Genomic DNA, 9,145 nt, shown 5'->3' with positions numbered 1-9,145 from the left:
CTCAAAAGCCGGGTAACATTTCAAGGAAGACCCCCCCTGCGCAGACCTCCACTAGGCCGGGATGACTGTTCAGCTGTGGCGGGGAGTGGCCTCCCTCCGGTCGGCACGACGAGTAAATGACACCGGCCGCTGACGCAAACCCACGCCGGACAGGAGAGCTCAAAAGCCGGGTAACATTTCAAGGAAGACCCCCCCTGCGCAGACCTCCACTAGGCCGGGATGACTGTTCAGCTGTGGCGGGGAGTGGCCTCCCTCCGGTCGGCACGACGAGTAAATGACACCGGCCGCTGACGCAAACCCACGCCGGACAGGAGAGCTCAAAAGCCGGGTAACATTTCAAGGAAGACCCCCCCTGCGCAGACCTCCACTAGGCCGGGATGACTGTTCAGCTGCGGCGGGGAGTGGCCTCCCTCCGGTCGGCACGACGAGTAAATGACACCGGCCGCTGACGCAAACCCACGCCGGACAGGAGAGCTCAAAAGCCGGGTAACATTTCAAGGAAGACCCCCCCTGCGCAGACCTCCACTAGGCCGGGATGACTGTTCAGCTGTGGCGGGGAGTGGCCTCCCTCCGGTCGGCACGACGAGTAAATGACACCGGCCGCTGACGCAAACCCACGCCGGACAGGAGAGCTCAAAAGCCGGGTAACATTTCAAGGAAGACCCCCCCTGCGCAGACCTCCACTAGGCCGGGATGACTGTTCAGCTGTGGCGGGGAGTGGCCTCCCTCCGGTCGGCACGACGAGTAAATGACACCGGCCGCTGACGCAAACCCACGCCGGACAGGAGAGCTCAAAAGCCGGGTAACATTTCAAGGAAGACCCCCCCTGCGCAGACCTCCACTAGGCCGGGATGACTGTTCAGCTGTGGCGGGGAGTGGCCTCCCTCCGGTCGGCACGACGAGTAAATGACACCGGCCGCTGACGCAAACCCACGCCGGACAGGAGAGCTCAAAAGCCGGGTAACATTTCAAGGAAGACCCCCCCTGCGCAGACCTCCACTAGGCCGGGATGACTGTTCAGCTGCGGCGGGGAGTGGCCTCCCTCCGGTCGGCACGACGAGTAAAGCTATTTAGGAAAATCTGAGATAAATATCACTTGCATAATAATTTGGAACACGGTCCCGTGTTCCAAATTATTATGCAAAATGTATTTAGACACCAGCAATCGCACTTAGATTTGTTTCTTTTTTCTTTCTTTTAGCTTCCATAATGTTACCGGGCGCTGACGCAAACCCACGCCCGGCAGGAGAGCTCAAAAGCGCGGTAACATTTCAAGGAAGACCCCCCCTGCGCAGACCTCCACTAGGCCGGGATGACTGTTCAGCTGCGGCGGGGAGTGGCCTCCCTCCGGTCGGCACGACGAGTAAATGACACCGGCCGCTGACGCAAACCCACGCCGGACAGGAGAGCTCAAAAGCCGGGTAACATTTCAAGGAAGACCCCCCCTGCGCAGACCTCCACTAGGCCGGGATGACTTTTCAAAGCTGCCTCTGCAGCTGCGGCGGGGAGTTGCCTCCCTCCGGTGGACACGACGAGTAAATACACCAGCACTTGCTCTTAGATTTGTTTCTTTTTTCTTTCTTTTAGCTTCCATAATGTTACCGGGCGCTGACGCAAACCCACGCCCGGCAGGAGAGCTCAAAAGCCGGGTAACATTTCAAGGAAGACCCCCCCTGCGCAGACCTCCACTAGGCCGGGATGACTGTTCAGCTGCGGCGGGGAGTGGCCTCCCTCCGGTCGGCACGACGAGTAAATGACACCGGCCGCTGACGCAAACCCACGCCGGACAGGAGAGCTCAAAAGCCGGGTAACATTTCAAGGAAGACCCCCCCTGCGCAGACCTCCACTAGGCCGGGATGACTGTTCAAAGCTGCCTCTGCAGCTGCGGCGGGGAGTTGCCTCCCTCCGGTGGACACGACGAGTAAAGCTATTTAGGAAAATCTGAGATAAATATCACTTGCATAATAATTTGGAACACGGTCCCGTGTTCCAAATTATTATGCAAAATGTATTTAGACACCAGCAATCGCACTTAGATTTGTTTCTTTTTTCTTTCTTTTAGCTTCCATAATGTTACCGGGCGCTGACGCAAACCCACGCCCGGCAGGAGAGCTCAAAAGCCGGGTAACATTTCAAGGAAGCTATTTAGGAAAATCTGAGATAAATATCCTTTGCATAATAATTTGGAACACGGTCCCGTGTTCCAAATTATTATGCAAAATGTATTTAAGTGTCATAAAGATTACATTTTTTGTTTTTCAAGTACTGAAATCACCCTCAGTCATGGTACAGTCCATGGTAGTCTGCCAGGTGAGCGCAATTGTAGTAATTAACAAGTCTATTTAAGTTCCGCGTTTTTAAGCGTTCGGCCATTTCGTTCAACCATGGGGAGGAAAAAGGATCTCTCTGCTGTCGAGAAGCGTGAAATCGTTCGATGCCTTGGACAAGGTATGCAGACATTCGATATTGCACGAAAGCTTAAGCGCGACCATCGAACTTTGAAGAAATTCGTCGCTGATTCGGAGCAAACGCGCGTTCGTGCAGACAAAGGCACGACAAGGAAGGTTTCTGCAAGACAAACAAATCGAATCAAGAGGGCGGCTGCAAGCATGCCACTAAAGACGAGCAAACAAATATTCGACGCTGCTGGTGCCAGTGAAGTCCCACGAACGACGAGGTGCAGGATCCTCCAGAGGCTTGCAGTTGTGCGGAAACCCTCCATTCGGCCACCCCTGAACAACGCGAACAAGCAGAAACGGCTGCAGTGGGCCCAGACTTACATGAAGACAAATTTTCAGACAGTCCTGTTCACCGACGAGTGCCGTGCCACCTTGGATGGGCCAGGTAGGGTTTTTTAAGTTTTTCCTTGCACTTTTGAGAGCTCAGGGGATGCTTTGAGAATAATTGTCAATTTCTGTCTATGTGAAGCCCTTTGAGACTGCTTGTGATTTAGGGCTATACAAATAAACTTGATTTGACTTGACTTTACAGATGGATGGAGTCGTGGATGGTTGGTGGACGGCCACGATAGCCCAACAAGGCTGCGGCGTCAGCAGGGAGGTGGCGGAGTGATGTTTTGGGCCGGAATCATGGGGAGAGAGCTGCTTGGCCCCTTTAGGGTCCCTGAAGGCGTCAAAATTACGTCTGTTAACTACGTGGAATTTCTGACTCAACACTTCTGTCCATGGTACAACAGGAAGAACCGTGCTTTCCGTCAAAAGATCATCTTCATGCATGACAATGCACCGTCTCATGCTGCAAGAAATACGTCAACGTCTTTGGCATCTATGGGAATAAAGGGAGAGAAACTGATGGTGTGGCCCCCATGCTCCCCTGACCTCAATCCTATTGAAAACTTGTGGAGCATCGTCAAGCAGAAAATCTACGAAGGTGGGAGGCAGTTCAATTCCAAAGAGCAGCTCTGGCAGGCTATTCTTAGATCCTGCCAAGAAATTCAACCAGAAACTGTACAAAAACTCACAAGTTCAGTGGATGGAAGAATCGTGAAGCTGCTGTTGAACAAAGGGTCCTATGTTAAAATGTAACTTTGTTTTTTATTGAAATAAAGGGTCCTATGTTAAAATGTAACTTGTTTGTCTTTTCTTTGAAATAGCTTTTGATTTCAGTAAATATGACCTCCTAATGCTGTAAATTCTTAAGATGGGCATTTCAGTTCATAAAAACCTATAAAATGTTATAAAACTCTGTTGTGCGTAATAATGTGGAACAGTGCATTTTAAGTTTTTTATTTTTTAAAAATTCTGTGATCATTCGGAGGTTTGTTCAATAAAATTAGAATTCATCAAAATAATGGTTGATGACTTGAAAATTATGCTGACTCATTTTGCATCGACTATTTAGGAAAATCTGAGATAAATGTCACTTGCATAATAATTTGGAACACGGTGTAAGTGCGATTGCTGGTGTATTTACTCGTCGTGTCCACCGGAGGACGGCAAATCCCCGCCGCAGCTGCAGCGGCAGCGCTTAAATGTCTTCCCGGCCGCCTGGAACTCTGCACGGGGCGTGTTTCGTCCCGCGCAGCGGTACCAGATCGCGCTGCGCCGTCAGCCGAGCCGCGCGCGGTCCGCTGGAAGTCTACACTGTGTTCCAAATTATTATGCAAATTGTATTTATGTGTCATAAAGATTACATTTTTTGTTTTTCAATTAAACTCATGGATGGTATTACGTGTCAGGGCTCTTTGGATCACTGAGATCAATCTCAGACACCGGGGATCATTACCGGCCAGTTGAGCCCAAATTAAGGAAAAACTACTTAAGAATGGTGTTCCACATTATTAAGCAGATAATTTGAAGTTCGCTTTGAGCAGTGGCGGACGCCAACCCACGACCGGTGGGAGAGCTCGGAGGGCGGATGGGCTTTCAAGGAAGCCCCCCAGGCCGGTCCCACTCAGAATTTTTTTTTTTTTGGCTTCCATAATGTACCGGGCGCGGACGCGAAACCCACGCCGGGCAGGAGAGCTCGAAAGGCGGCTAAGCATTCAAGGAAGCACCGTCTGGAGCTTCAGAGCCGTTCCGCCTGACTTTTAACGTAGAGTACCGGGCGCAAACCACTAACTCAAGCCCGGCATGGCAGCTCGAAAGGCGGCTAAGCATTCAAGGAAGCACCGTCTGGAGCTTCAGAGCCGTTCCGCCTGACTTTTAACGTAGAGTACCGGGCGCAAACCACTAACTCAAGCCCGGCATGGCAGCTCGAAAGGCGGCTAAGCATTCAAGGAAGCACCGTCTGGAGCTTCAGAGCCGTTCCGCCTGACTTTTAACGTAGAGTACCGGGCGCAAACCACTAACTCAAGCCCGGCATGGCAGCTCGAAAGGCGGCTAAGCATTCAAGGAAGCACCGTCTGGAGCTTCAGAGCCGTTCCGCCTGACTTTTAACGTAGAGTACCGGGCGCAAACCACTAACTCAAGCCCGGCATGGCAGCTCGAAAGGCGGCTAAGCATTCAAGGAAGCACCGTCTGGAGCTTCAGAGCCGTTCCGCCTGACTTTTAACGTAGAGTACCGGGCGCAAACCACTAACTCAAGCCCGGCATGGCAGCTCGAAAGGCGGCTAAGCATTCAAGGAAGCACCGTCTGGAGCTTCAGAGCCGTTCCGCCTGACTTTTAACGTAGAGTACCGGGCGCAAACCACTAACTCAAGCCCGGCATGGCAGCTCGAAAGGCGGCTAAGCATTCAAGGAAGCACCGTCTGGAGCTTCAGAGCCGTTCCGCCTGACTTTTAACGTAGAGTACCGGGCGCAAACCACTAACTCAAGCCCGGCATGGCAGCTCGAAAGGCGGCTAAGCATTCAAGGAAGCACCGTCTGGAGCTTCAGAGCCGTTCCGCCTGACTTTTAACGTAGAGTACCGGGCGCAAACCACTAACTCAAGCCCGGCATGGCAGCTCGAAAGGCGGCTAAGCATTCAAGGAAGCACCGTCTGGAGCTTCAGAGCCGTTCCGCCTGACTTTTAACGTAGAGTACCGGGCGCAAACCACTAACTCAAGCCCGGCATGGCAGCTCGAAAGGCGGCTAAGCATTCAAGGAAGCACCGTCTGGAGCTTCAGAGCCGTTCCGCCTGACTTTTAACGTAGAGTACCGGGCGCAAACCACTAACTCAAGCCCGGCATGGCAGCTCGAAAGGCGGCTAAGCATTCAAGGAAGCACCGTCTGGAGCTTCAGAGCCGTTCCGCCTGACTTTTAACGTAGAGTACCGGGCGCAAACCACTAACTCAAGCCCGGCATGGCAGCTCGAAAGGCGGCTAAGCATTCAAGGAAGCACCGTCTGGAGCTTCAGAGCCGTTCCGCCTGACTTTTAACGTAGAGTACCGGGCGCAAACCACTAACTCAAGCCCGGCATGGCAGCTCGAAAGGCGGCTAAGCATTCAAGGAAGCACCGTCTGGAGCTTCAGAGCCGTTCCGCCTGACTTTTAACGTAGAGTACCGGGCGCAAACCACTAACTCAAGCCCGGCATGGCAGCTCGAAAGGCGGCTAAGCATTCAAGGAAGCACCGTCTGGAGCTTCAGAGCCGTTCCGCCTGACTTTTAACGTAGAGTACCGGGCGCAAACCACTAACTCAAGCCCGGCATGGCAGCTCGAAAGGCGGCTAAGCATTCAAGGAAGCGACGCCGGCCGGTCCGCGGGCCAAATAGGGTCCAGTAAAGTACCGGGCGCGGCCACTAACGCCTTGTGGCGGTCGCCTTGTGGCGGTCGGGGGGGTGGCGGTCGGGGCTGGCGCTTGGGGCCGGTGGCGGTCGCCTTGTGGCGGTCGCCTTGTGGCGGTCGGGGGGTGGCGGTCGGGGCTGGCGCTTGGGGCCAGTGGCGGTCGCCTTGTGGCGGTCGCCTTGTGGCGGTCGCCTTGTGGCGGTCGCCTTGTGGCGGTCGCCTTGTGGCGGTCGCCTTGTGGCGGTCGGGGGGTGGCGGTCGGGGCTGGCGCTTGGGGCCAGTGGCGGTCGCCTTGTGGCGGTCGCCTTGTGGCGGTCGCCTTGTGGCGGTCGCCTTGTGGCGGTCGCCTTGTGGCGGTCGGGGGGTGGCGGTCGGGGCTGGCGCTTGGGGCCGGTGGCGGTCGCCTTGTGGCGGTCGCCTTGTGGCGGTCGCCTTGTGGCGGTCGCCTTGTGGCGGTCGCCTTGTGGCGGTCGGGGGGTGGCGGTCGGGGCTGGCGCTTGGGGCCGGTGGCGGTCGCCTTGTGGCGGTCGCCTTGTGGCGGTCGCCTTGTGGCGGTCGCCTTGTGGCGGTCGCCTTGTGGCGGTCGCCTTGTGGCGGTCGGGGGGTGGCGGTCGGGGCTGGCGCTTGGGGCCAGTGGCGGTCGCCTTGTGGCGGTCGCCTTGTGGCGGTCGCCTTGTGGCGGTCGCCTTGTGGCGGTCGCCTTGTGGCGGTCGGGGGGTGGCGGTCGGGGCTGGCGCTTGGGGCCGGTGGCGGTCGCCTTGTGGCGGTCGCCTTGTGGCGGTCGCCTTGTGGCGGTCGGGGGGTGGCGGTCGGGGCTGGCGCTTGGGGCTGGCGTCCGCCAATAGTGGTTTAATTTCGGGAGGAAGATTGATTTTCGTCCCAAGCCCGCCGCTGGAGAAAATTTTAGGTACCAGGAGTGGATTTTTTTTGTCCACTCAGGAGGGGGACGTTGGCTGGTTTGGTGTCCGGGGGAAAGTGCTCTTTTCTCGGCCAGGAGAAAGATTAGACTCCCAGCCCGCCGCTGGAGAAAATTCTAGGTACCAGGAGTGGATTTTTTTTGTCCACTCAGGAGGGGGACGTGCTTTGTTGTCCGGGGGAAAGTGCTCTTTTCTCGGCCAGGAGAAAGATTAGACTCCCAGCCCGCCGCTGGAGAAAATCTTAGGTACCAGGAGTGGATTTTTTTTGTCCACTCAGGAGGGGGACGTGCTTTGTTGTCCGGGGAGAGTGCTCTTTTCTCGGCCAGGAGAAAGATTAGACTCCCAGCCCGCCGCTGGAGAAAATTCTAGGTACCAGGAGTGGATTTTTTTTGTCCACTCAGGAGGGGGACGTGCTTTGTTGTCCGGGGAGAGTGCTCTTTTCTCGGCCAGGAGAAAGATTAGACTCCCAGCCCGCCGCTGGAGAAAATTCTAGGTACCAGGAGTGGATTTTTTTTGTCCACTCAGGAGGGGGACGTGCTTTGTTGTCCGGGGAGAGTGCCTGGTCCCCGGACCAGCCTCTTAGGCGCGCCCGCTGTCATTCTCCGGAGATTAAGTTATACTAAGGGGAGGCTGCCTCCTCCCGCCTGCTGCCCGAGGATGCTGCCTCATCCCCGGACTGGCCTCTTGCGCGCGCCCGCTGTCATTCTCCGGAGACTAAGTTATACTAAGGGGAGGCTGCCTCCTCCCGCCTGCTGCCCGAGGATGCTGCCTCATCCCCGGACTGGCCTCTTGCGCGCGCCCGCTGTCATTCTCCGGAGACTAAGTTATACTAAGGGGAGGCTGCCTCCTCCCGCCTGCTGCCCGAGGATGCTGCCTCATCCCCGGACTGGCCTCTTGCGCGCGCCCGCTGTCATTCTCCGGAGACTAAGTTATACTAAGGGGAGGCTGCCTCCTCCCGCCTGCTGCCCGAGGATGCTGCCTCATCCCCGGACTGGCCTCTTGCGCGCGCCCGCTGTCATTCTCCGGAGACTAAGTTATACTAAGGGGAGGCTGCCTCCTCCCGCCTGCTGCCCGAGGATGCTGCCTCATCCCCGGACTGGCCTCTTGCGCGCGCCCGCTGTCATTCTCCGGAGACTAAGTTATACTAAGGGGAGGCTGCCTCCTCCCGCCTGCTGCCCGAGGATGCTGCCTCATCCCCGGACTGGCCTCTTGCGCGCGCCCGCTGTCATTCTCCGGAGACTAAGTTATACTAAGGGGAGGCTGCCTCCTCCCGCCTGCTGCCCGAGGATGCTGCCTCATCCCCGGACTGGCCTCTTGCGCGCGCCCGCTGTCATTCTCCGGAGACTAAGTTATACTAAGGGGAGGCTGCCTCCTCCCGCCTGCTGCCCGAGGATGCTGCCTCATCCCCGGACTGGCCTCTTGCGCGCGCCCGCTGTCATTCTCCGGAGACTAAGTTATACTAAGGGGAGGCTGCCTCCTCCCGCCTGCTGCCCGAGGATGCTGCCTCATCCCCGGACTGGCCTCTTGCGCGCGCCCGCTGTCATTCTCCGGAGACTAAGTTATACTAAGGGGAGGCTGCCTCCTCCCGCCTGCTGCCCGAGGATGCTGCCTCATCCCCGGACTGGCCTCTTGCGCGCGCCCGCTGTCATTCTCCGGAGACTAAGTTATACTAAGGGGAGGCTGCCTCCTCCCGCCTGCTGCCCGAGGATGCTGCCTCATCCCCGGACTGGCCTCTTGCGCGCGCCCGCTGTCATTCTCCGGAGACTAAGTTATACTAAGGGGAGGCTGCCTCCTCCCGCCTGCTGCCCGAGGATGCTGCCTCATCCCCGGACTGGCCTCTTGCGCGCGCCCGCTGTCATTCTCCGGAGACTAAGTTATACTAAGGGGAGGCTGCCTCCTCCCGCCTGCTGCCCGAGGATGCTGCCTCATCCCCGGACTGGCCTCTTGCGCGCGCCCGCTGTCATTCTCCGGAGACTAAGTTATACTAAGGGGAGGCTGCCTCCTCCCGCCTGCTGCCCGAGGATGCTGCCTCATCCCCGGACTGGCCTCTTGCGCGCGCCCGC

The sequence above is a fragment of the Syngnathus typhle genome, unplaced genomic scaffold (assembly GCF_033458585.1).
Source record: "Syngnathus typhle isolate RoL2023-S1 ecotype Sweden unplaced genomic scaffold, RoL_Styp_1.0 HiC_scaffold_308, whole genome shotgun sequence".
Classification (NCBI taxonomy): Eukaryota; Metazoa; Chordata; class Actinopteri; order Syngnathiformes; family Syngnathidae; genus Syngnathus; species Syngnathus typhle.
This window is presented reverse-complemented; position numbering follows the sequence as displayed.